This window comes from Macaca nemestrina, unplaced genomic scaffold (assembly GCF_043159975.1).
Source record: "Macaca nemestrina isolate mMacNem1 unplaced genomic scaffold, mMacNem.hap1 Scaffold_59, whole genome shotgun sequence".
Taxonomy (NCBI): domain Eukaryota; kingdom Metazoa; phylum Chordata; class Mammalia; order Primates; family Cercopithecidae; genus Macaca; species Macaca nemestrina.
Genome location: NW_027257758.1, coordinates 231,630 through 259,412, shown reverse-complemented (window position 1 = coordinate 259,412; position 27,783 = coordinate 231,630). Strand labels below are relative to the sequence as shown.

Genomic DNA, 27,783 nt, shown 5'->3' with positions numbered 1-27,783 from the left:
TATCTCCCTTTTGGATACGTAGCTCGCTACTTTATAGCTAAGCATCAGTAAAACAGGTTGTCTATTTTGAAAAGTAACTATTTTGTCTTTTAAGGACAGAAAATGAAGCAGGTGACAATAGCATGGCAACCTGGTGAATAGATTTAGAGGAATATTTAATACTTGGCACCACTCTGATCCCTTCTTCTCTCATGCTTAGTTACAGCTACCGCCTCCTAGGACAGAACACTTTGAGCTCTGTGAGTAGGAATTAAACATGTTCTAAATCAGAAGTTTTAGTTAAGCAGTATTTTATGTGAATGCCCAGATCCTAAGTGTTCACTGTGCTGGTGTGTGGTGTTGAAGAAGGAACGAGGGCTTGGGGCTGCGTTTATGGTGCAGCGTCCGGGTTCCCATATGTGAGATGAGGGCCATGAGACACGGCCTGGAAGGTTCAGACTGTGGGATTGAATGGATCTACCCACTCCTGGAAAGCCTCAAGTCTAACTTGACTTGGGCTGGTTTTAGGGAGATGCTGGCAGCGCTGTCCTCACAGGTTACTGGGAGGGGCTCTGGCACCATCACCGTCAGGTGTCTCATGATCAGTCCAGCTTGCTCATCTCGGAAGCTGCTGGTCGTATTCTCGTTCCTGTTGTTTGTTGCGTGTTATTTAGGGTTCTGTTCATGTGGGGACCTAGGAAGTTTCACAGTGAGAGGAGAGCCGCTGAGCCACCTTCCTGCCTGGACGCCAGCCCCACGGAGGACCGTAACTGCTTGAGGTTGGCTTCTGCCCCCGGCCTCACCTGTGGAGGCATTGATGCAGTGGTACTTTCTAAGCTCCTGGGGCACACAGTGCTGTTGTGTGGATCCACAGGCCACTGTGGCGTCCAAGCACGTGCTCCTGGAGGAGAGGACTCTGCGGGCACTGATAGTGGGAGCTGGCTGAGAGTCCAGCGAGTGAGACTCCCTGTGACGTGCACAGCTGCCACCTGCACAGCCCCTCCTGACGCCAAGATGGTCGTGCGATAAATGCACAAAGCGTGTCTCCAGCAAAAAGCCGCCGAGTGTCCACATCCAGCATATCCACCACGGTGGCTTTTAGGTGTTAATACGATGAATGTGAGCAGCAGGTGGTCTGCGTCGAGTGTGACTGTGCCAATGCAGTTTTGTTCTCATGTCTTGATGAGCATGAACGGTTCCTGACGAGGGTAGGTAACGATGCTGTGACCTGAGACTGCAGTATTGTAGCTTGAGGAACCAAGGAGTTCTCTCTTGCAAAGCCGTCAGGGAGGATGTTCCAGGCTGGTGACTGCTCCATGAGGTATTCAGGGATCCAGGTTTCTTCCCGACCCCTGCTCTGCGTTCCCAGGGTCACGGCTGTCCTTGCCGTGGTTGGGAATGGATGATTACCATGCTGGCGGGGAGGCTTAAGGTGAGAGTGGCAGTGATTTACCTAATCTACATAATGACAGGGAGCCTGGAAGTAAATTGTAGCCATGGCCTGGAGGATGGATGATGGATGTTGGTGAACGACTGGCTGCACTCACCGCAGCTGGCCCAGGAATGGGGAAGGATGGCTGAGTATGCCATTCAACGGTACCTGGTTCTTTCAGATTTGACTTCCTTATGGATTTTCTGCTGTAAAGAGGAGAGAGCCTGTGGTTCTAGGCCAAGCATCTCACTCATCTCATAACATCTTGTATCCCTCAGCCAACATTTATGTCAAGTTTTAGAAGTCCTATCAAACTGGCAAGCATTTCTCAATTTGGTTTAACCATTGGATTTTATATCTGTGTCTGCATCTCTATTTTACATCTATGTGGTTATTTGACACTCTGTAGTACCTTTGTAATAGGTTCTATTTGGTGGAAGTTACTTTCAACAAACCCTTGCTGCTACTTGAATTTTCAAGGTTGCAAGCAGAAAGGAGAGAATAAAAACCACATCTTCTCTAATTTTAAAATTTGTTGTTTCTCAAATCACACCAGAAGTACAGATATTACAAATTACAAAAGCAGCCAGAATCAAGGTTAAGAGATTTCTGGGTGATTCTGGCTAATCAGCAGTATTTGCTGAGGTGTGTGCAGCAGAGCAAAATGCCAAGAAGCCCGGGACGGGGGAGAGTTGGGAGGCCAGGCTGTGACTTCAGAGGTGCTGTTGCCTCAGGAAGAGGAGCTAGATGTCGAGAGGATAAATGGCCACAGGTGTGACCACCGCCATTCTTGCCGAGGTACAGAGGCCTTTGTACAGGGGCCTTTGTGAGCTGAGTTAAAAATCGAAATTGAGAGAGTGCAATGCATTCTTAGTTTTTAAAATAAAATGCTAATAGAGAACGTTTTGTTTGTAAGAATGTAAAATGTTACATCTTTGTTTAGAATTTAAGAATAATAATTTGCTTCTGAGATCTTTGTGACTGAGATTTGAAATCTTAAGTATGGTTTTTTCTTCCATGTTTTATACATATGCACGTATACACATATATGTAAGGTATATAAAAGGAAAATAAGCGTGTCTGTATTCACATTTATATACACTTCCATAATGTGTATACTTCCAGTCACACATAGGTCTAAGAGACTATGACTTGACTTGATAACCATGAGAGGGTAATCGCGCCTCCCGCGTTCCAGGCCTCACACAGACCGTGCCAGGTTTTGGAAGCAGGAGTTTGTCTGCAGCCACTTCGGGAAGCATGTGGTTGCCAGGATTGCCTAGAGCTCCAGGCTGTCTCCAGTTCCAGCCTCCCTGGGGTAGAAGCTGCCCTACCAGGGGCCTGGACATGGACGTTAGGGCCTGGAGCCAGGGACCGCTCCTGAAGCGGGGGGCTCCCCTCACGGCTGGGCATGAGAACCGAGGATAGGAGGCGGAACCAGCCTAGGGCCAGTGCACGGCCTCCCTGAAGTGCTTGCGGGAAGCCCCAGCTGCATTTTGCTGACCCCATAGACAGCACCTCACTCTGTGAGATCCCCCTGGCCCACCTGTCAGGTTCCTAAAATGATGAAGGTTTCCAAAGCTGTGAATTTTTAGGTCTAGGCTAAAAAGTCCTGGGACAGACTCACAGGGTTCTTTATGTAGAAATGATGAGTGTGCTGGTGACTCAGAGCAGGCACTGTACCCTCACTCCAGGGTCCTTCGTGCCAGGTGGAAACGAGCGTGTGGGTCACCCAGAGTCCCTGCATCCTCACTCCAGTCACTGCTCTTTGGTTTCTTAATTAAAAGCCTAAAAGCCTTGATAATGAAAATGCATTCTCCCCAGAGAGTCGAGTTTCCGGTTATGGAGGCTCACCTGTAAATGCCGTGCCAGGTCAAATATGCTGAGATCTGGGCCAGGTCCTGCTTCCTGCCCACGGCCAAAGCAGGTACTTCATTTGGGATGTGACCCAGGGGGATATCTGAGAGGCCTGCCGGTCCCCGAGGGATGAATCCGCTGGCCTTCACACTCTGCTCCGGCCTCCATCAGCTCCTTTCTACCTGCAAACGGCCTGCTTTGACGTTGCCATCATTGGAGATATGTTAGGGACTCAGTATGGGTTGACACCCATAGGACCAGCAGATGGTGGAAAGGTGGGAACCAGGGCTGGGAGGGTGGTGACCACGGCCAAACTGAGTACAGTGGTGGGCTGGGAGGTCCATCTTCTGTCTAAAGTGTTTTTCAAACTAAAAAACATAGTGTCTCAGGAGCATGAGAGGGCAGGCCACAGACGGGGAGAACGCATCTGTAAAAGACTCATCTGAGAAAGGCTGTTATCCAAACCGTGCAAGGAACTCTCAAAACTCAACAAGAAAATGAACAACCTGATTAAAAATGGACCAAAGACCTGGACAGATACCCCAACAAAGAAGATACACAGATGGCAAATCTACACGTGGAAACATGGCCCGCGTCTTATGTCATAGGGCGAGGCGTTACTGTGCACCCATCGGCCTGGCCAAAACCCGAACTCCGACACCGCCGCGTGCTGGTGGGTGTGTAGGCATCAGGACCCTCACTCATCACTGGAGGAAGTGGGGCAGCTGCTGTAGGAGGCAGCGTGGCGGTTTTCCGTGGAACTAAGCTCTCCGACCACAGGAGCAATCACAGTCCTGGACGTTTACTCGGAGGAGCTGAAAGTTACTTCCATGCGGAAATGTGCACACAGACGTTGACAGCAGCTTTATAATTGCCAAAACTAGAAAGCAACCAAGATGCCCTTCAGCAGGTGAATGGATAAACTGTGGTATGTCAGATACTGGGATATTATTCAGCGCTAAAAAGAACTGGACCCCTAAGCCATGAAGACAAGGAAGGATCTTAAGCGCATGTTGCTAAGTGAGACTCCAATCTGGAAAGGCTGCCTGCTGTCTGAGTCCAACCACAGCACAGTCTGGAAAAGGCAAAGCTGTGGAGACAGTCAAACAATCAGTGGCTGCCAGGGGTTGGGGAAGGGAGAAATGAATGGTAGGAGCATAGGGGATATGGAAGGTGGGAAACAACTCCAGGTGGGGCTTTCATGGGGGATCCATGCCGTTCCACGTCTGTGAAACCCACAGAGTGAGCAGCAGCAGGCCGAGTCCTCGTGTGAGCTGTGGACTGTGGGTGGTGGTTCCGTGTTGATGCGGGTCTGTCGTCATACAGACATGCTGGTCTCATGAGGGCAGGAGAATGATGGAGGCTGTGCCTGTGCTGGGAAAGGAGATAGGTGAGGACTCTCTGTACTTTCCTCTTGATTTTGCTATGAACCAAAAACTGCTTTTAAAAACGTCTATTGAAAAGACAAAAGAGTGCTGGCCAGACAACATCTGTGTGAGGGTGTGGCCTGTGTTCTACATTCAGAATTTCCGTTAGAATACACACATCTAAATTTTTCAAAGTTAAACCTTTGCATTAAGTAACTCACTACAAAGTTACAGTATCAGCTTGAGAGCTGCCAGGATGGCCAGGATCCTGTATCCTGACAGGCTTCTCTCCTTACAGGTGCAGTTGACGTCCATGGCCACATCCCAGTAAGCGGCAGGGCTGGAATCAGGAGTCAGGCTTTGCGGGACAGAGAGGAAGTGAGATCTGCAAGCACGTGGCTGAGGGCCGGCAGGGGGTAGCCCATGGCAGGGGGCCGGCAGGGATGACTTTTTGATCAGTTTTCCTTATCGCTGAGGCCTTCCTAGACTTGGGGAGTTGGAGTCCCCACTCTCGGGTGCCTCAGAAACCAAAGGCTGCTCGTAATCCTCAAGTTCCAGATGCCTCAGGGGAGGTACCTGGGTTGTTGGGTACAGTTCCGTTATTTGCTGCTTGGTGGGATTTGCCCGCAGGATTTCTGGTTGTTTTTAAGAGCTGATGTTTGAGCTGCTTAAAATCACATATGGATGTCGATTTACCTATAAAAGTTAAGAATAGAATTTTAGTTCAAAGAGTTGTGAAAATGCTCAAGGTCATGTACTAATGTATACATTACATTTGTGGAAATATCTAAAAGTCCAGGATTTATATTAAACAATTCTCTTGATTTTTGTAATATCTACCTGTCATTTTTCCATTTGATTAATAGATGTCAGAGGGCTTAAATTTTGAGTGCCTGAATTCACTGAAATTAAAACTTCTTACATCAAATGTAATTGAACTGAATGTAGCCAACAGTGCATGCTTTTATAAGTACTGATTAAAATATATATAAAAACACATATCCATGAACATGCAGGTGTGGGCAACATATTAAACCATGGAAGTAGAATTAGTATTCTTTGTTTTCTGAGAAGACAAATTTTTAAAAAGCCAAGGGGTCTTATAACTTTCTAGTTTCCAACTTATTTGCCCTAAAGTGGAAGATTGACAGCAGCAGAAGAGGAGATCCTGGGCCAGTGCAGGCTCTGGGAGCAGCGGGGTGAGTGCTGGAAGGAGCTGGCTGGAGGCAGAGCCAGGGAGGTGCTCAGACAGGCCAGGACGGCCTCAGGGCACGCGGCTCAGTGAGTGAGAAAAGGTTCACATTTCTTGGAGAGCCCTTGACTCTGCCCACGGAAAACCCAAACTCCTTCCAACGGGGATGTGCATCTCCTGTAAAAGTTGTTACTCCCAGAAAGAAAGCCAGTGGATGTAGAAATTTTACGTATGCAGAAATTATTTCAAATTTGTTTCTAACCTTATCCTTCTCTTCCCCCATCTTAATGTGTGGTGACTTTCTGCAGGTGACGCACACATCTTAGGAGAGCGCTGTATTTCAGTTGTTGTTGGCTCTGTTGTGACTTTGTGGTGTCCGATGTTCTGGTTCTGAGGTTCTGCCCAGAACGGGGCTCCTCCCTGCTGAGCGTTGCTTGTTGAAGGCCCGTGTGGAAACTTTCCCTGTAAGCTCGTTGCTCGCAGCAGTCTTGGTTCAGAAATCTTTGGACCTCCTGAGACTCCACACAACCTTCTAAACTTTCTAGCGTGACCTTTTCATTTTACTGTTCCCCATTAACTCAGATGTTTTCCAGAATGTAAGTAATCTGCTGAATGCAGGGTGGGAAGTGCCCTCCGTTGGCTCTGGGGAGAAGCATGGCTGTTTCTCCGGGTGGAGCTTCCCGCCCACCATGGTGTGCTCCAAGACGCAGCAGGGTTCTTTGGCAGAAGTAACCGTCGAAGGCCCGTGTCTCCGTGGCAGGGTGGCTGTGGGTATGCGGCCTCGCGGCCATACCGGCCCCTCCCCATCAATGGCACCACGGAGAGGCGCAGGGGGAGGCCTGGGATCTGTCTCCAGAGTCACAGCTGTGCTTCCGAGACTGCGTCGTCGGTGTGTAACTAAACATGCAGAGAAAATGTTGGAGATAAGCAGGAGACGGTGTCTGTCCCTAATGAGCTCAGGCGTGCCCTTGAGAGGGTCAGATTTCTGTGCGGCTGATCTGGACTCAGCCTGGCTGTGGCAGTGCAGGTGACTGCTAGGCTTTGGCAAGGCTGCACCCACTGTCCGTCTGAAATGGCCCCCTTCCCTGGCTCGCGGTGCCAACTGGGCCCCCAGGTCTGATTTCCCGCTAGGACGGAGGCCCTGTGTATGTGTCGGGGGAGGGGAGAGGTGGGGGTCCTACTTTATTGCCGTATCCAATGCCACGCGGGGTCAGCACTCAGGAAACACGTGCTGTGTGGGTCAGCGATTGAGTTCAGAAACCTGGAAAATTCAGCAGTGTAGGCTTTGGGCATGACCCGTCCAGCCTTGGGGCTCTTTCTTTCTCTGAATTTCCTTCCATGGCATCCTCCTCATCCCAGGGGCCCCTGTTCCCATATGGCTGTTGGCAGCTTCACAGGTTCCTCTGCCTCCCCTCCCGGGCCCTGGTGTGGCTGGGGCAGCTAGTAGCTGTGCAGACCCCACAGCCAGTAGACCGTTGGTGCCAACGCCTTGGGCCTGGTTTACTTGAGTCAAGGACTGCGGTACATGGCTGAGCCCACCCTAAATGCCTGGATCGGAAGGCCTTGTGTTGCAGAGGGGTGGGGGTTGGATATTGAAGGACAACCTGCAAAGCAGAAGGGGAAATGGCTGTGCTGGATGGGCAGCTAGAGGAGTCTGTGCAGAGCCTGGGACCCATTGCAGACACAGAGCTGACATGGGCAATGCAGTGACACGGCCACCGTGGAAGTGGGCAAAGTTACAGGCTTCAGACCGATATGGAGGGGCTGGTCTAAAACGATCCTTATTTTCCTTTAATCCTAGCAATTGCTGGCTTACAGGGTGGGGGAGTGAGATCTGTGGTGGCCGCGAGGAGAGACAGGGATTTTAATTAAACCCCTCTTTCTGGGAGAGGGGAGTAGCTGTTTCTGTAGGGCGGTAAGCATCGTCATCTCAGGCAGCTCAGGCTGCTGTAACGAAACACCATTGACTGAGTGGCTTATGAAAAACAGGAATTTGTTTCTCACAGTTCTAGCGGCTGGAAGGCAGGATCAGGGTGCCGCACGGGTGGATTCTGGTGTGGGCTCCTTCCTGGTTGGCACACACCTTCTCTCTGGCCCTGACACAATGGGAGGGTGAGGGATTTGCTGGGCCCCTTTCTGAGGCACATATCCCATTCAAGGGTCTCCAGCCTCGGGAACTCATCACCTCCCAAAGACCACCTGACAGCATCACATTGAGGCTGAGGATTTCAACCTGTGTTTTGAGGGGCAGGCAGGCAGTTCGTAACCTTCACCCTCTTTGTGTATTTCTGACTCAACATTGAGTCTGCGTTCGGCTCTCCAGGGGACAGAGCCTGTGTGGACACTGAGCAAGGTCAGAGCTGCAAGCATGTACACATCGGGGGCAAGGGAGCTGCCAGGGGTGTGAGAACGGGGTTTCAGCGTCAATCGGAGCTGCTTTCCTGGCAAATGTACTCATAAGCTATCCTGGCAACATTTGCTTTTCATGAAGAGTCGATGACGTAGTGGGGGCAGCAGGCGGTGTTGCCAGAAGCTTGGAACTGATGAGCAGCAGAGAAGGGGCAGAGGCCATGACCTTGGGGTGGTCAGCAGTGCCAGGTGTCTGCCCTCCAGGCCTCACGTCTGTGACTGTGCAGAGACCGAGCCGACCGGGGCTTGCCGGCCGGTGTGGCTCTCATGCAGGTGATTATCGCGGTGTTCTTTCTATGTAATGTTTCCTCAACCCTATGCCCACCCCACCAATTTCCGTGCCTAGCAGAAATCATGCTGCGTTTCCTTGATGAAGCCTTGAGTTTCCTGTGGAGATGTAGGAATAGCATGATTTGGCTCACGTCAAAATACTTTGCAGTGAAGCTGCACGGAAGAGGATTCTAGGCTTCCATTTGACGTTTTCAACAATGCCTGAGTGTTACAGGACCGTCTTGCTTGTTAAAAAGCACCAGATGAAAAAGGCTACTGGTTAATAAAGGAGACTTTTTACATTAGCACAGAGAGGGTGGCTTGAGATAAATTCAGCGTAACGTAGGTGTGTTGGTAAGCCATCAAAAGGACCATCTCTCTGCTGGCGACACGTTTTCCGGTATTGGTTTTGTTCTGTAAAAGGATGACTGGCATTCGGTAGAGTCATTCCAGAAGTCACCTGGAAGGCGTCCACGTGGTGCCTTGTTTTCTCCTGACATTCTGGGCACCACGAGGGATTATTCCTGTCTTCAGCACTAGCAGGAGACTTTTCCTGAACACCTGCTCCTCTTTGGCGTTGTGGGTGTGAAGGGGTCAGAGTGACCCTGTCTTCATGGAGTTTTCAGACACCATGGGGATAGTGTGGCTCGAGTGTCGGGCTCGGGTGGGAGGGAGACTTTCCCCAGAAAACAGCTGCTGATTCCAGGACGGCCCTCGAGCCCTCCTCCCTCTGTTCCTCTGCGTCATGTCTGAATTAAGGCTGTTCTATCGTAGCGGGGGTTTCATGTTAACTGGAAGTGTGCTTTTTTACTGGGCAGTAAGTAAATTAATGGTACATTTGCCAAGGACAGCGAGGTTTGATTTGATGAATCCAGTGGGGGAAAGGAGAAGGGGCTTGGCTGTGTGGGGATGTATGTGATGGGAGCAGAATGGAGTAGCCATGCAGGCTGTTGGGATGGAGGGGCCACGCCCGCATTTCCATGGGATCCGTCGCTGTTTGTGCCACTAGACCTGAACCTCTGTCTCTACTTCTAACACCCGCATAGTGAGGAAGCCCCTGATGGGCCTGGGTTGTTACTTCCCATGGCCATTGCTGGGAAATGCCCCGGACGCCTCTCCTGGCTGGTGACGGCCCTGGGCCTGGACACTGGCTTTGTCCTGAGTTGTTTCTTCTTGTGGCTATCGCTGGGAAGTGCTCCGGACACCTCTCCTGGCTGGTGATGGCCCCAGGCCTGGACACTGGGTTCGTCCTGAGCTCTGCGAGGGGCTTTGGCTCCACGTGCAGCAGGCATCTGTGCATCCCTTTGGATGTGAGATGTTGGCGCTCGGCTTGGAGGCCAGCGCAATCTGGGTGTGGTCAGGATCCAGTTCATCCTTTGGAGAGAGAGCACCTGCCCGGGGACCCCTCCGAGGTACATAGTCATGCAGTGCCCTCACAGGATGCCCGGTCCTCCGAGAACTTCCCGCCATTCCCCTGGACTCTCAGGTATGGGAGTCAAGTTTGGTGTGTGTGTCACAGGCGGGGGTACTGAGGACACCACGTGCCTGCTCGTGCGAAGACCTGAAGTGCTGCGTGAGCTCATTCCCAAGGGGCCGTTGGCATCTGGGGGCCTGTGGGTGTCTTTCCACTGGCAGGAAATAATGGGTGGCCCATGTTACCTTTTGTGTCTTTTTTTTTTTCTTTGCCGAAAAGCCCTAATGCCAACGTCGCTGTCCTGCTATTGGAACCGCCCACCTCAGGCTCAGTGGCCCTCCTGTTTCTGGGCTGCTGCAGTGTTGTGTTGGGGTAACTGTGTTAACTTCGTTTGAATTTTCTTCCTGTTCTTTTGGAATAAGTGTTGATAGTTTGTGCTGCTTGTTCACCCCAGAGGCGAGGATGTCCTTTAGGCCTGGAGGAGCACAGCCCCTGCAGGGAGGTGCCGGACCTCTACCTCTCATGTCATCCGCAGCCCTCTCCACATGTCTGCTCTTCCCTCCTCGTGCCCATGGCTGGGGTCACGGGCCGCTCGCTCTGCTGTTTGAGATCCTCGGAAAAGGTGTTTGCCCTGAAGGGAGATTGGGGGTGTGCGGCTGATTTTAAGTAGGAGGAAATGATCGTAACAGAATGAGCAATGCCTAGCACTTAGTCTCAGGCTTGAGAAATTGTGTTTTAGAAGCAAGGTATCCCCAACTCCGGTTTCCTTCAAATTAAATCTTTTAAAGAGTCCACAAATATAAATAGTTAAAGCCTAAAACTATGCAACAGAGGGCCTAGAGCCGAAGCCACTGCCAACTCTGACTCCAAGACACCTCAGAAACTTGGTCCTCCTCCTCCTCAGAGAACCCCCCCTTCTGCTCCTCCTTCCACACTGCTCCTTCCACACTGCTCCCTCCACACTGCTCCCTCCACACTGCTCCCTCCACACTGCTCACTCCACACTCCTCCCTCCACACTGCTCACTCCACACTCCTCCCTCCACACTCCTCCCTCCACATTCCTCTTCCGCCCCTCCCCTTCTTCCTTCCTTCCTCCCCTTCTTCCTTCCTTCCTCCCCTTCTTCCTTCCTTCCTCCCTTTCCTCCTCCCTCCTCTTCCTCCTCCCTCCTCTTCCTCATCTTCCCCCTCTTCCTCATCTTCCCCCTCTTCCCCGTCCTCCAACTCCTCCCCCTCCCTGTCCTTGGGCAACCTCCATGGAACTCTGGTTCAAAGTCACTGGTCTGTGGGGCCGCCCATTTGATAGACGAGTACGCTGGGGACCAGACACAAGTGACTGACTCAGACCAGCTCGCATGTCGTCTCCTGCCTCCTGTAACACCGGGTTGTCCCTAATGGATGAGAATCAATGATGCTGCTTCACTGGTCTCCAGGGAAAACAGGTTGATAACAGGTTATAAACATGGGAACGTTTTGGAAAAAGCGTCGTTCACTTGTCAGCTCCATCTCTCCTGCCCGGAAGATGTAGGGGAAACCTGCCTTCAGCCCACCCTCATCCCATAACAGGACGGAGGACAAAGGGGCAGAGACCCAGGTCCTGTCGGTGCCCTCAGGAAACCCCCCATTTCCTCCTCATGGTGGAAGTGGAAACCATCCCACTGGACTAGATTTTCCCGGGAAGCCCCTTCACCCCGAAAGCAAGGAATCTGGTTTGAGCACACACCATTCTCGGTGCCATGACTTTCTGCTGCTGAACCCTGCATACGTGGCCCATTGATCTTGCTAGTCCAGTGTTACTGGGTCCTGGGAGTTTCTGTGGGCTGATGGCAGGTGTTTACCATTGTGTTTAGAGGGGAGAACAGAACTTTATTTGTCAAAATCAGATGATAACCATTGCCATGTGATTCCTTGGGTTGGTTTGGGTGGGGGGTGCTCAATGCTTTTCCTGAGGGCTAAGTTCTAGTTTGAGACCGTCTCTCTTTGTCGCCCAAGCTGGAGTGCAGTGGTGCGATCTTGGCTCACTGCAACCTCCGCCTCCTGGCTTCAAGCAGTTCTCCCTGCCTCAGCCTCCCAAGTAGCTGGGATTATAGGTGTGTGCCACCACGCTTGGCTAATTACAAAAATGTTCAATATGGCCTGGGTTTTGCCATATTGGTCAGGCTGGTCTCGAACTCCTTGCCTTAAATGATCGGCCCACCTTGCCCTCCTAAAATACTGGGATTACAGGCTTCAGCCACTGTGCCCGGCCTGATCCTGACATCTTTTAAAGCTGCCTTCATGTACCAAAAGCCAGTCTATGTTGGAAAATCAGTCTTGAAGAGCCTAGGAGGAGAGGGATAAGCTTCAACTAGGTAAATAACTGTGCATATGTTAAAAATATGGGCCAAAATCTACCCCAAATGTTAACTCTTCTGCTTTGCGTATTATATCCATTTATAGTTATTTCAGTACTAAGATTTTTAAAGACTCTTTTGATAATTATGGAGAAATTACTATTAAAACTCAGCTGCATTTGTAACACTTCAAAGAACTAATTGGATGACATCATTTTTCCCAGAGGCATTTTGGATTGTTACATAATTAATGTTTATCTCTTTGCCAGAAATATTTTTTTTCTTTTCCAGAACAGATACCTGAAAAGAAACTTACCTTTGCATTAAGTGTTATTTCACTGTGTGACAATCAATTTTTGAACGTGAGAACAAGATCATCATGTATTTTTGGGATAAATCTTGCTTAATAGTGATAATGCTAAGTGTTAAAATTATGCAACAATTTGTTTCTTTGAAAATTACTATTTGCCTTCTCCCCAGGTGGGAGCTGATGAGAACGTGGATGTAAAAATTAAATTGTATTTAGCTTGTATAAAAGAAGTTTAAAAAAAAAGCTTTTTTTTTTTGTTTTGTTTTGTGCTACTACTGAAGTTGCTTCGTTGTGGAAATGAGGTTATTGCAGGCACCTAGAATTTTATCTCCTTCACTTGTACAATGGGAAGAAATTCTCCAACAAGCACAGGAATCTGACTTTCTGATATTGAGACTCCTAGGCGTCAAGCCCCGTGGAAAGGTTGGTGGTTACGTGAGCGTTGGCGTTGATGTGGGCACCCTCCAAGTTGGGTGCAGGGAGCAGGGAAGGGCAGAACAGGCCCCTCAGAAGCCATGAGAAAATCAAGTGTTGGCAGCAGCGGTGAGGGTTGATGTCAGGGGCCAGGAGGAGGTGGTGAAGGGAGCATGTGCCTCAAGGCAGCCCTGGAACCCGCGGTCCCTGCAGTGAGGTCTGATCTGCAGGGGACGTGGACGGCCACGTGGCGAGGCCCACGGACAGCCTGGACTTGGCTGCCTCAGAACTCTGGTGGACGTTGCAAACGGCCCCACAGGGTTGCAGTGCACATTCCTCGGACAGAGAGAAGACGCTTGGAACTGTTTTCGGCACGAAGCCAGCGCCCTGTGAACAGTGGCCACTGCTGTCGTGACTGAGTGCCGTCCAACTGGAGGCATTTGCTCTGCTCAGTTCACTTAATTGGGCTTAAGTGAACTTAATGGGGTTGCCCTGCCTTTAACAAGCTTGATGCATTGAACGAGGACTCAGTCAGTAAAGTACTCTGTAAATACGTTCTCCTGGCTAGAGTGAGCAAAGCCCAGGGAGAGAGTGGTTCCTCAGTATTAGACAGGTGTTTGTGGCGGGGCCAGCTGTGCGGCTGCCAGAGCGAATGTGACTAGGAAGCCTCTGTCCCCCCGGAGGTGGCCAGCGTAACTGTTACACGTGCCGTAGGTAGAAAGTGGGCACTGCTGGGAAACTTGCTCATGTTGCTGTTTTCTGATTGGAAATTCAAGGTTTCTGAGCATCCTACATCGAATTTGTACATTGCTGAGACTGTACACCTTTCAACACTTGTTTTTTCCTGCTTTTCGGATCCATACAACCTGGCATTTGGCCGTGGCTTCCAGGACAGGCTGGATGCAGAGTGAAGTCCTCTCCTCACTGTCAATCTTTGCAGATGTCTTTCTTGAGAGTCTCAGTTAGGTTTTTACTTAACTAGGCTTTTAAAGTTGCCATGCACATAACTCTACCAGTTACAATCGTGAGCTAACGTGGGTTTTTGGTTTTACTTTGATGAATGTTTAACATTTGCATGCTGGATGTGGGGGTGGAGGTCATTTATCTGCTTTTCATTTCCTTCTTGGTTATACTTAGTGACTTTTCAGGTAAGGTGTGGAAAGCCTGGTACAGGGTGAATTGCAGGCTGCAGTGTGGCGCGGTGGACGAGAGGCGCGGGCTGCAGTGTGCACAGTGGATGAGAGTGAAGCTATTTCCATCATCGAGGGAAACACACAAGAAACAATTTAAAAAACTGATCATCTAGCTTGAATGAGGTCCAACAAATTCAGTTTGCAAAGTTTAACTTCCAAGTTAACTTAGTAACTTTTCCCCTAAGTCATTAATTTAGTAGCTTATGTTTATTGCCTAAAGCATAATAGTCATAAATTCTAAAATGAATGACTAAACATGTAATAATTTAGGCATACAGCACCTGAAGGGAAAACTGCCAGTATGCTAAAATATTGGATACAGATGCTCAAAAAATATAATGTAGCATTCTTACAATGCATGTGCTTTTAGCATGTAACTTGGTGAGTAGTTTTGAGCTATATTTGTAGGAATGTGTATCTTGAATACTTTAGGACACCACTGGAGATGTGTGCTTGAGAGGTATAAATACTGAATGTTCTTCTCCCTTCCCTTAAATAAAAAACATTAGCTCCCTTCATTTTTATTTTTATTTTTTGAAGTGGACTCTCGCTCTTGTTGCGCAGGCTGGAGTGCAGTGACGCAGTCTCGGCCCACTGCAACTTCCGCCTCCGGGGTTGAAATGATTCTCCTGCCTCAGCCTCCCCAGTAGTTGGGATTACAGGTACCCACCACCATGCCCCGCTAATTTTTGTATTTTTATTAGAGATGGGGTTTTGCCATAGTGTCCAGGCTGGTCTCAAACTCCTGACCTCAGGTGATCTGCCCACCTCGACCTCCCAAATTGCTGGGATTACAGGCGTGAGCCACTGCGCCTGGCCAGCTCCCTTCTATAATGATTTATACAGTTGTTTTTGCTTTTCGTTTTTTTGAGACGGTGTCTCACTCTGTCGCCCAAGCTGGAGTGCAGTGATGCAAATCTTGGCTGACTGCAGCCTTCACCTCCTGGGCTCAGGTGATCCTCCCACCTCAGCTTCCTGAGTTGCTGTGACTAGACACACGTCACCACGCCCAGCTTTATTATTATTATTATTATTATTTTTATTTTTGGTATTTTTAGTAGAGACAGGGTTTTGCCATGTTTTCCAGGCTGGTCTCGAGCTCCTGGGCTCAAGCAATCTCCTGGCCTCAACCTCCGAAACTGCTGGGATTACAGGCGTGAGCACCACATTTGGCCCATTTTTTTTTTTTCTTCCAGGATTAGGAGTCGACTTTCAGAAAATCCTTCAACCTTGCAAGCTTAATTTTCCATAAAAGTATTCCTCTAGGATAAAAACAAGACACAAAGAAGTACGTGTGGACTGCAGTTAAAAATTTTCAACACAACTTAGCTTAGGAAAGTTGACATTTACAAAGAGCAGGAGGCCCGTTCAGTGCCTTCTGGGCACTGGGAATGGCGGTCTGTGGGCGACCCTAACATGTGCGGCGTCCTGAGACGTGATCGTGGTGTTCACGCTTTTACCGAGGGCTTCCCGGGAGTACCAGAGGCTGTTCTTCTGCAGTCGGCCAGCCAGGCAGCAGCTGCTGGAGAAGGAACAAATAGCAAAAGACAGATGTACACGGTGTTATTGTGGCAGAGAGGTTAAAACCAGGGTCACTTTGTTCTTACAGTTTTAAAAAACTAATAATGAAGTCCTTAAATATGTTCAGGATTTCAAAGCAGTTGTTGGTGTGTCTGTGTCTCTAGCTCCCGTTCGGGTGCTTCCTGAGAAGAGAGCTCAGAGACGCCACCTTTCCTTGATGAGGTGACAGTGTCTGGAGAGGTGTGAACCCTGTGGTAGGGGGGGTGAGTGACCTGGGGGGAGGCTGGGTCAGCGGGGGATCCACCTCCACTCCACGTTCCTGTAGGGAATCCACAGTTCTAAGTCTTTATGATAGGGGTAAAATGAACCTGGAAGAGGTGTTATTTTTTAAGAAGTAAGTGCCATGCTCTTTTTTCCTCATACTTTTCCGTGTTTAAGCAGCATTGAAGGATAAGGCACTAGTAGCATGTTGTTTTGGAAACAATGTTGTTGGTTATTTTACATTGAATATGGTACTAAGGTTGCTTGGTAACAGAAGTTTTTCTTTAACAACATGGGACTCTGTTGAATCTGTTGCCCCATTGGCTGAGCCGTCTGAAATCAGTGCAGTAGCAGCTGAAGAGGCCTCTTCCCCTTGGAGGAAGCCGCTGGATTGGCAGGAGGCACCGCCCTTGATTGAGGGAGTGAGGCTGGTTTGCAGGGACCCCACGTGGCCCCTGCGGCTCTCTCCTGCCCCCTGCTGGCTGGCCAAGCAGCTTCGCGACAGTGTGCTCAGTGTGAATGTTTACTGGGGCAGGCCAAGGCTTTTGTTCCAGAAACACTGACTTCAGAAATGGCCGGCCGTGTGTGTTGAGTATGGCAAGAAAGACTTAAGTGTGGCTTAAACCTCTTGAACAAAGCAAGTTGATGTTTCAAATGCATCTCGAAGGCTAATGACTTTGCTATGGTCAATATTCAGGAGAAAAGAGGGTTTGATGAAATAGAAAGACAGGAGTGGCAAGTGACGTGCTTGTGCCCCGTATGGCTAAGCGATGTCCTGGCCGTTCCACACCACGGCCTCTGAGCAGCCAGCCTGCAGATAGTGGCTCAATTTAGATATCCCTGATCTCTGCAGAGCTTTGGTCAGGTAGCCCAGGAGCAGATAGACACAAACGCTGACTGGAAACCCTGGCACACGGAGGCACTGGAAACAGCAAGCTGCTATTAACATCATAGTGAGAGGCAATCGCCTGATCTCTTAGAGGTTCAGCTTCTTTTGCTTCTAGACGTTCATCTGCGTTACAATACAGTTTTGCTCAGTTTATCCCCATTACTCCGCTGTCTTCGCTGTTAAAGTCTCAGCCAGCACTTAGCTCTGACACTCCAGGAATTTGACTGTGCGGCTGACCAGGGCTACCTGGCATGGCTGTAAAGCAGGCGAGAGCTTTCCGGAAGGCAGTGACGAGAACCCGAGGCAGGAAAGAGCATTGCTGGTCCACATACGGCAGTGCACCTGCAGCAGAGCATGTACGTGCACGTTCAGGCTAAACCGGTGTAGGAGAGAAGAAAACCACCTATGATTAGTCACTTAAAATGCCACACACCCAACCCTTGAGACCCTAGCACATAGAGCAGTAGTGGTCTTGGAGATGGCAGGTGTGCTGAAGTCTGATTTTCTCACTTAGCTTTTCCAGCAGCGTTTTCCTCATCTCTAAGCTGGGGCTAACAACTGCCACGCGTAGATTTGTGCATGGAACCGTGCGTGTAAAGTGGGGTAGCCCCCAGGACCTAGGAAGGACTCGTGGTCAGTGTCGGTGGTCATGCGTGCTGTACGGGTCCCCCAGGAAGATGATTGCTACAGATAACTCCCTCCGTTCAATGTCACTGAATGTAAAAGGTGGGAGCTTGGCTTCTGATGTGTCTGGTTTGCTGCAGGCCGCGCTGCATCCCGTGGTTTCTGAGCCCTGGGCTGAAGTACGCCCTGCTGCATCGCCTGTGCCGCTTTTGCTGTGCAACGAGAGCTCCTGCCCTGGGAAACTTCCTCGCGCCTGACGAGCACCACAGGCTGCAGCAAGACCTGTCGGAAGCGTGGGCTGGGAGGAGCCCGCCGTGGCCCTGTCCTCTCCAGGCTAGGAGCGACTTTGTGGGGTTTGTCGGCCCTTCTCTCAGGTGTCCTGTATCTCATGGATTAGCTGGCGAGCCCTGTCAGATGCCTCTCTCCTGTCTGGTGGCGCACTCTCTAAAACGCTGCCTGCCACCCGGATCTCCTGGCGCAGAGTGAGGCCACATCTGCAGACCTTACCGCACAGAGTCCGAAGGCATTCGGCAAGAAGGGGAGTGGGCTGCATGTGAGTTCTCACTGGAGAAACCGGTTCTGCTCCCTACTCTGCTTTTGGGGTGCCAGATGTTCAGACCTGCTGTGTCTATCGGGCGCCATGGCAGGGTGGTGGGAGTGGGGGCGGGGAGAAGCGCGGATGGATCCAGGAAAGGACTTAGTTGAATGCCAGCTGTCCACATATTTGTTGCTGGTCTTGGGCAAGCTCCATAGTTTCTCTGGGCTTCTGTTTGATTGTGAGACTAGGACGCCGCCCGAGTCTGAAGATGTCGGTGTGTGCGGGAATGCCTGGCGCAGTCACCATGGGTTTTCCTTCAGCCTCCTCCGTGCCCCTCCCTGGGTCAATCAGTATCCATGCGTGCCACAAGTAAATTACAGTCCCTCCGAAAAACCAGTTGACCCGAGTTTTATGGTCAAGCATGGTGAGTGTCCTTGCCAGGAAATGCCACTAGATGTCTCGGGCCTGCTCCTCTACCTCCACAGCAATCCCCGGAACAGGCTGGTTCAGGACGTGGGAGGTGGGAGTCGGTGTTGCACCTAGGACAGGCTGAAGTCAGAGGCTCGTTTCCTCTGTGAGGGGTGATCAGGATGACACATCAAGAGGAGCCCCATGGCTGACCCTGGAGGTGGACGGTCGGGTCGGATTGGCCGCCTTCCAGCAGGTATTTCGAGTGATGCCTTCCCTGAGTCACGCAGCCCTGATCTGTAGGGCACAACTTCCCAGCTCCAGCCAATCTGGTCTTGCCGTCTCCTTCCAAGAAGGTAGGTGTGGCGCAGTTGCCTTTAAGCGGCTCCTTCTGGACGCCGCAGGGCGGCAGCAAGCAAGCATGGGCTCCTTTTTTATTAGGTTGACCAAAATACGCGGGGCCAGCTTTGCACGATCCCATTCAGCATCACACGTGTGCATCAGCCACTCAGCTGTCCATCTGCCACAGACAGGCTTGGACAGGACCATTGAGTGGCCTTTACGGCAAAGAGCCTAAAGGGCTCACAGGAAACCTGGACCCAGCGCAATGGTAACAGCACAGCAATACCTGTCATTGATCAAGGGGTATTCTGGGCCGGTCGCGGTGTTAAGTGATCGAGTTCGGTTAGCACTCTTAGAATTAACCCTCTTTTGCCTATCAGGAAATAGAGGATGGAGGGCATTAACGCCAGGGAGCAGGGAGTAAGGGGACACACAGAGGGGCTGAGGGGCTGGGTGCTCTGAGCCCACGGATCCGCCCCCAGGCCCCGGCTGCACGGGCACCAGGGCTGCTGCTCTGGAGGGGGTGAGGAGCTCTGGGGAAAAGATGGAGCCTGACGTGGGTAAGATTTGGATATTTTCAGAAGAGATTTTCAGCCTGGAATGAGGGTGTAAGTGACTGAATCAGAGTGATGAGCCAGATAGCCCGGCTGCGGGAGCTCCCCTGTGAGGTGAGGGAGGAAGGTCTTGGGGGCGCCTGGCTGAGCAGAGGCGCTGGGTCGCCAGGAGCCGCCGCGGGTTTGGAAAGGGGGAGAAACGCAGCGCCCTGCACTGCAAGGGCACCGAGACGTGGTTGTGGTTCTTCCTGACTGTGACAGGCACAAATGGTGCTGATGGTGGAATGCACGGAGTTTGCCTTCAGAGAACTCCTGCTGTCTTTTAAAACCTGAGCCTCTCATTTAAACTTGGTGGCCTCAGGTGAATGGTCAGAAACAGTTTCTGTTGAGGTTGCAGAGATTGTGCGTGGCGTCTGCTTGTGCACAGCCTCTGACTGTGTATTGTCTCTGATTGTGGCCTCTGGCCTCTTTGTGGCCTCTGATTGTGTGGGTCTCTGTGTGTGGTCTCAGTGCAGCCTCTTATTGTATGTGGTCTCTGATTGTGCGCGACCTCTGATTGTGAACGGCCTCTGATTGTGGGTTGTGTGTTTCCCGGGATTAAGTAGATGAGCCTCGTGCTGGGGCAGATGTACCTTGTGTTGGGCATGTGGAGGAGGAAGAAGTTTAACCCATCCCCTCTTTGAGAATGGCAGGGCAGTAACAAAGGTGGTTGATTTATACATGGCCATCCTCGTGAGGTGAGGACCTGAAAGGTTTACTGCTTTCCTGGAAAACTGCTCTGGGCATCACCATCACTGATCATGGACAGCAGCTCAGAAGCCCGTTTAAGGTGCAGGGAGGGACTGGCGCTGGTCCTGTCTGTGCCCAGGCTGCTGGTCACACCGACGGCCAGGGGATGGCTGCCTTTGCACGAAGCTGGGGTCAGAGTTAATTTGGGCAGTGTCGGCTTTGATTTAGGTCAAGATTGGTCAGTCGTCCTAAAATACTAGCCATGAAAGCTTTCATAGATTGTAGTTCTTTGGGAGGTTTCTATGTGGTTTTTAAAGCATAGGGCCCATGGCCAGTGTTGAATTACATTTTGTTCAGTGTAACTGACAGGACACTGGACCTTGAGTCCCAGGCCTGCCACCGGGTTCAGGGAGCTTCAGAGAGGGAGATGTTTGTGCTCAAGTTTTCACCGATGGGATGGGACATGGGCATGGGGCTGGAATGCTCTAACCTTCAATCTTCAGTCATCGGTATCACCTGTGCACACGCATATCGTTTTCAAAGATGGACGAGCTTTTGGGAAATATCTGAAGACTTTTCCAGTTTTGAAAGAAGCCGGGATGACACTGGAAACGTCAGGTGTCTTGGCTGCTGATCAGGTCTATCACTACGCACATGGTCCCTAACCTGGCACACCTCTGATCCCACACAGTGGGTGACCAGGTCCGTAACCTCAAAAGCTTCTGATTGGGCGCAGGTGGTGACTAGGTCTGTAACCTTGCCTGGCTCTGATTGGACACAGCAGGTAACCAGGTCCCTAACCCTCGCACACCTCTGATCATGCACAGCGGGTGACGAGGTCCATAACCTCACACTTCTGTGCACAGCAGGTGAACAGGTCCCTAATCTCAAAAGCTTCTGATTGGGTGCAGCTGGTGACTAGGTCTGTAACCTCACGTGGCTCTGATTGTGCAGAGCTGGTGACCAGGTCACTAACCACACACACCTCTATTCGTACACAGCGGGTGACCGGGTCCATCACCTCACACCTCTGATTGTGCATAGTGGGTGACCAGGTCTGGAACCTTGCACACCTCTGATCGTGCACAACGGGTGACCAGGTCCATGACCTCACACCTCTGATCGTGCACAGCTGGTGGGCACAGGACCCACTTCAGTGAGGGGCTGACTTCCCAGGTGTGAAGGGGGAATGCTGTGTGGTTCGCTAAGCTCCTCCATGCTTTGGGGGCTCCAGGCTGTGGGCAGCAAGTAGGAGGTTGTCCCAGGAGGATGCTGTGTGTTGGGGATGGGAGGCAGCTGCAGGGTGGAAGTACGATGTTGTCGTAGGGGGCCACTGTGGGGGGGTGGCACGGGAGGCAACTGCAAGTTGGAAGTAGGATGTTGTCCCAGGAGGCTGCTGTGTGTGGGGGAGGGAGGAGGCAACTGCAGGGTGGTGTGGTGGTCCCCGTGCCACTGATTTCAGGTTAAAATAGAATGTGGACCTCTTTTTACAATAGTTAATTACTCCGCTAGTTTGTGTTGCTGTCTCTTGCTGTGCAGTCCACAGTCTGACAACTCTGTGGTCCCCATGTTTCCCTCCTGCTCGTGTTACCCAATCCTGTGGGTCAGCTGTGAGGAAACCACTCTCTACTCCTCATCTGGAGTGGCCTCGTGCTGGGTGTGCTGGTCTCCTTGTGGGCTAAAGTGTTCTTCTGTTACTGTTTTCTCTGTTTTTTGACTAAATTTAGCAGACTTGTGTATGGTGCAAACATTTTTAAGAATGTCTTTTGCCTTTATGGAAAAAACGCCTGCATTGCTTTAAAATGAACCTTTCCTGTGTCTCTATCCTTCCTCAGATTGCTCTGTGTTAGAAACTCGGTGGTGTGTGTGCTTCATGGCCTCATTCCATCAAGCACTGTAACCTCTGATGGCAAAAGTGACTGCACTCAAGGCAAAAAACTTTGCAAATGTTGAAAAGAATGAGCAAAAACAATATATTGTTCTCTTGTCATCCTGAAATGGCTACTCTTAATATTTTGATGTAGTTCTTTCCATTCTTTTTAAGTAAAGTTGCTTCTAACACAAGCACTTTGATTATATTGATCAAATTATATTCAGGAAATAAGGAGAAAGTAAAAAGAATATCCAGTTTGGGGCAAAAAGGAAGACGACATAGAAAGAGGCTGTAAAACTCCCTGCAACTTGAAAAGCTGGGTTGTGGTGGTTGTGGTTTTGTTTTTACCGTGAGAGACCACAGGATTCTTCTTGGCACTGAAGGGCAATAAGATAATACCCTGTGTGTGTTCTGGTGGCTGTATAAACCGAGCCGCATGTCCTCTTTCGAAGCAGAGAAAGCATGAGGTTTGAGGTAGTGGTTTGGTAACTCTTTGAAAGTCTGTTTGTAGGACTGCACTGCAGAGATTAGGTCAGTCTGAATTAGAATCGAATGATCTGTTCAGGCCTTGGGAGCTTTCTACACCGGGTGTACGCCTGTTCTGGATGTGGTGTAGAAGGAACAGGACTGGGAGGGTTTCTTGCTTCCCAGTCATAGAAATGCCTGCAATTATCACTGTTTGTTGTGTTTCGGGAAGCTATTTCAGGAGGGAAGTGTCCGTTCCAAGGCTGCTGGTTGGCCTTTCATCACCCTGGGGGTCTTGGTGTGGGTCACTGGAGCCGTGACTGCTCATGAGTGGAGCTCTGTCTCTCTCGCTGCCGCGCTGGTAGACAGCTAGTCACCAACACAGTGTGTGTCCCAGTGGCCTTTGAGAAGAATTCTCTACATCATTTTTATACAAGGTCCTTTTTCCTTTCAATGTCAACATCGTGTCTTCTAGCCAAGCGATATGTTCTTGCAGAAACAGGAAGTGTGGCCCAAGTGAGAAATGAGGGAATTGATCCATAACTGCTATCAGTTTTTATAGAGTTGAGCCATTGTAATTTATACACAAACATGTTAAATCTGTAGAAGTGAGTCACGGTGCCAGACCCTCACAAATGCCGAATGTCTACGTGGGACCTCTCTTCTATCGGGTCCACATCACAAGAAGAAAAGTCGCTCAAATGCAGGACGGAGTGGACGTGAATCTCTGAAAACTCCATGAATCAGAGTGACTGCTTTCCCAATTGCTGGTCTCCCCATTTGAGGTTGTGAGATTCCCGTTCTGAAGCTCCTTCAATTTCCCAGCATCCATTTCACTCCTTCATGGAGATAACAGACTCACACTGATACCTTGTTCTCAGATTTTCTAATTAGAAAAAGCACATATTTCACAAGAATTGTCCAACTAACTCACTCCTTAGCCTGGGGTAAGCCACATACCTCTTTTCTCTTTAAAATACTCAACTTTCAGAACTCTTGGTAAATTATTTAAGAATAGGAAGGTACCATGACTTTGGCCACAAGCAGTATTATGTATAATGTGCAAGTGAGTGCCTTGAGAGCCATGGTTGCTAAAAACAAATTTTCTCAGAAGAGAAAAATGTAAGCAGTTCTTTACATGATCGTTAATTTTGTTTTGCCTAAATAACATCTTGTCGTTGTACAGGGATACAGGACGTTGCTGAGTGTTGACGGGGGCGAGTGGGTCCCGCTGCCCCATTGTGTGATCCTGAATATCGACAGGGGTTAGTGGGTCCTGCTGCCCCACTGTGTGTGACAAGCCCTTTGTTTCTGGCCCGGAAATGTGCCGGCTCCGTCAGTGCATTGGGCTGGTGTTGGCTCCCTTTGTTAGTTTGCATGCGAGGCAAAATCTCACACCTTTCACTCTTATTGACATACAGATGCCAAAGCTTTGAACAAATTCTTACTAAATCAAACCCAGAAATATGTAAAAGGGATAAGAATACCATGAACACTTAGAGTTTGTTCTCATGATCTGTAGTTTTGCATTGCACATTTGGCTCATCATTCAAAAATCAATGTAATTCACCACATTAACAAAAAATAAAGCAGAAAACCCATTTATTTTATCCTCTCGGTAGACACTGGAAAACATCTGTTGAAATTTAATAGTCCTTATACGAATTTCCTATCACATCAGGAACAGAAGGGAACTTTCTCCGTTTGATAAAGGCCACTCTTGAGAAACAAGAGCTGTACCCCCTCCTCGGTGGTGGCAGCCGGGAAGCTCTGCCCACAGTCAGGGGTGTCGGGAGCATGGCCATTCTCCGTGCTTCAGGTTCGCATGGTGCGCACGGGGTCCCTCGTCTGTGAAGTGAGTCAGGAGAACTAAGAGGCATAAAGACTTGGAAGCAGGGAGATGCTTGATGTACAGAAGATACAGGGCCTTATTTAGAACATTTTAGGAAATGTACAACCAACCAGAAATGATGTGAATTTTGCAAGCATGCAAGATGGACTCTTCGCAACAGATGTATACAGATGCCCAGTGGCCCATGAGAGGTGCTCACCCAGGGAGTCATTGGGTAAGTACAACTTAAACCCACGAGGTTCCCCTTCACAAGAGTGGAGAAGGGAGGACAGTAGCAGGTGTTGGTGAAGATATGACAGACTGGATCTCAGACGGAAGGATACTTAAAACGGCACAGCCACTTCTGCAAACTGTGGCAGTTTCTTTAAAATGTGTACACTTACCATATGGCCCAGCAGGTATGCTGTAGACGTTCACCAAGGAGAGCAGAAAATGTGTGTCCTTGTAAAAGAATGCACATTATCTCCAGAGTAAATTGTCATAGCCAAGAACGGGAAACAACATAAATCTCTCTCATCTGGAGAAACATGAGCAAATTCTGATATATTCATACATTGTCCTAGTTCCCATCAGGAAAAACGTACAAAATGCTGAAACCAAAACAGACAACGGGGATGAGTTCCAGGAGCCTTGAACTGAGCAGAGAGTGAACACCACGCCGTGGAGTCCATGTGACAATGGAGAATCTATGCGAGTCTCGGGTGACGGAAGAGCGCCAAGAACACTCCTCGAGAATGAACAGTGGCTGTCTCTTGAGGGCTGGGATTGACTGGGAGGGGACTTGTGGGAACTTTGATGCAAAAGATTTGATTAGGGTAATAGATTTCCATTTATCGAAATGCGCCAAGTGAACTCAAGATCTGAACATTTCACTGTGTATACTTTGTACTCCCTACCTTCCAAAAAAACAATGAAAAAATAATTACAAATGAGCACTGAACTCGATAGATTTTTCACCGTGGTATTAGATAGCAATTCTGAAAGCATTTCTTTATCTCCAGGCTTAAGCAAATAAGCTTAATAAATCAGTGAATATATTGAGTGCTGCAGGTGCCAGGTTTCTTTCTTGGTAAGAGGTAGAAATAAGAAAAGGCCAAAGCCTGGAATGGATCACGTGGGATTAGGTTGCAGCAGGGGGTGCAAGTATAAGCTGGTGGCTCCCGACAGATGTAGACAGGGACAGAAGTGCCTGTGGATGGGTGTGGGTGCACATGCGTGTACATGCGTGTGTGTGTTCTACTTGCCGGCAATGCCCAGCAGCACCCGGTGCCCACTCTTAGCTTCTAAACACCGTTCTTCACTAGAAGGAGCCCTGGCCTAAGGGCTGGGGAATCCGGTGTCAAATCTGGGACCAGTTGAGCAACAGAACAAACCATTGTAACTATGAATCATAACCCACGAAGCCAGACTCCATGAGTACATATGGACATATGTAAATGAATGCTGAAAGATAAAATAATTATTTTTCAGTGAATATGGAAGATCTAATGATTTAGAAGGAATGACAGGAAATCTGTGGCTGCTAAAACTAGTAGTGAAGAATTCATGGAAAACAGAATATGCACATAGTGTCAGGGTGTCTCCTCCCAAATCTTAATTTCAACGCGAGAAGTAGCATCTTTGCTTTGGAGGCACTTAGGCACCACCTTCACTGAGTTGCCGATGTTAACATTGTCACACAGGACAGACTTCTGCGGTGTCCCGGCTAAAATGCATACTCCTGAGTCTAGTCCGGAAGATACCAAAATAAAGGACAAGCTGTAAAATAACTGACCTGTATTCTTTCACATTTCCAATTTCAAGAAACACAAAACCTGAGAAACTTGGATGCTGGACGGGTAAAAATCACATGACAAATCAATTCATCATCCTGGATTGGATCGTAAAAGAGGAAGACAAAGTAAGAAAATTATGGAGACAGTTGACAGCATTTGAAAGTGAACTTTGTATATGACAGTTAAATTTCCGGATCTTGAGGAAAGTGAATGTGAGAGCATATCCTTGTGTTTAGGAAATACATTGAAACATTTAGGTATGGAGGGACATAGTATCTGAAATTTATTTTCATTTGACTTAGAAAATTCATGGGGGAGGGGGGAAAGCAGTGATGTAAGATAGGAGCAGTTGGGCCTAAGTTGAGCCTGGTAAGTTATGTGGGAATTCACTACGCTGGTCTTGCAGATTTTCTGTGTCTTTGAAATTACATCCAAAAAGTTTAAAACGGAGAATATGCAAAACAAAAAGCGATTTGTGCAAGTGAGTGGACTGTCACCTCACTGATCCCTTCAGTTTTCGGCCATGAGCCAAGTCAGTCACATAGTGGTTTTTGACCTGGGAATTAGAAATAGTGGCCAGATGACCAGGCTCTTTATCTAGTTAGGGAGAGAAGTGTGCACAAAGGCTGACCAAGACCAAGCAGTGTGATGAGTTGCTCGTGGGCATGATGCTGAGGGTCTGGGTCCTGTCTTAGGTGGCAGCTTGGGGGGTTTAAGCCAGAAAGCCATGTCCGATTCCCTTTCAGTGGGATCATTCTCGCAGCTTCAGAGAAAACTGCCCCAACCCGTCTTCACTCACGCTGGCCATTTTTGGTGGTGGTGGTTTTATTCTGCTAACACCGTTCTCACTGACAGTTTAGGGCCTTTGAACGGATTTTTGCCTGTGTCTCGAAGATTCTCGTCTTGACAGCCGGTATGTTTCATTCCTGTTGTTCTGATTCTGTGTTAAGAGGGTTCTTCCCTGGCTTCACAGTTTGGAGTTGCTGCTGCATCTGTCTCTGCTTTAATTCTCTAGTCCATCTATCACTTGTCTCATCCCTTAACAAGTGGCCTGCGTGAGATGCCATGAGACTGTCTGCCTTATCACCACTGCGACCCCAGCCCATAGGGACTTACAGAGAAGGCATTCAGTGAATGTGTGGAATTAATGTAATGGGTTAATAGCCACAAAAATGTCTTAATGGTTGTTTTAGTCCATTTCCATGCTGCTGATAAAGACATACCCGAAAATGGGAAGAAAAAGATTTAGTTGGCGTTGCAGTTCCGCATGGCTGGGGAGGCCTCAGAATCATGGTGGGAGGCGAAAGGCACTTCTTACATGTCAGCAGCAAGAGAAAACGAGGTAGAAGCAAAAGCGGAAACCCCGATAAGCCATCAGATCTCATGAGACTTATTCACTATCACGAGAATAGCACAGGAAAGACGGGACCCAGTGATTCAGTTACCTCTCCCTAAGTCCCTCCCACGACACATGGGGATTCTGGGATGTAGAATTCAAGTTGAGATTTGGGTGGGGACACAGCCAAACCATATCCATAGCCAACACAGTCCTGGCCCATGGCCGGTGTTGAGCTGAGCTGCGACCGTGGCTGTGTGAGTTGGGGTGCGAGGCGTGCACACGCCTCTCAACGGTACAGTGAAAGGATTTGGAGGCTCAAACGTGTGACCTACAAAGAATCTCCAAAGATCAAGGTTCATTCACCCTAAAAAGAAAAATCTCAGTGCAGTTTACACCCAGTGTTTGCTTGCGGATATGGATTCTAAAGTATTAAAATGAAAAAAG

The 27,783-nt window shown here is 49.3% G+C and overlaps 1 protein-coding gene across 1 annotated transcript in view; it reads right to left on the bottom strand.

Annotated features, from left to right (window-relative positions):
* Positions 1–27,783, bottom strand: part of LOC139361548 (disco-interacting protein 2 homolog C-like) — an 87,645-nt gene that overhangs the window by 13,137 nt on the left and 46,725 nt on the right. The gene's annotated exons all lie outside the window — the stretch shown is intronic.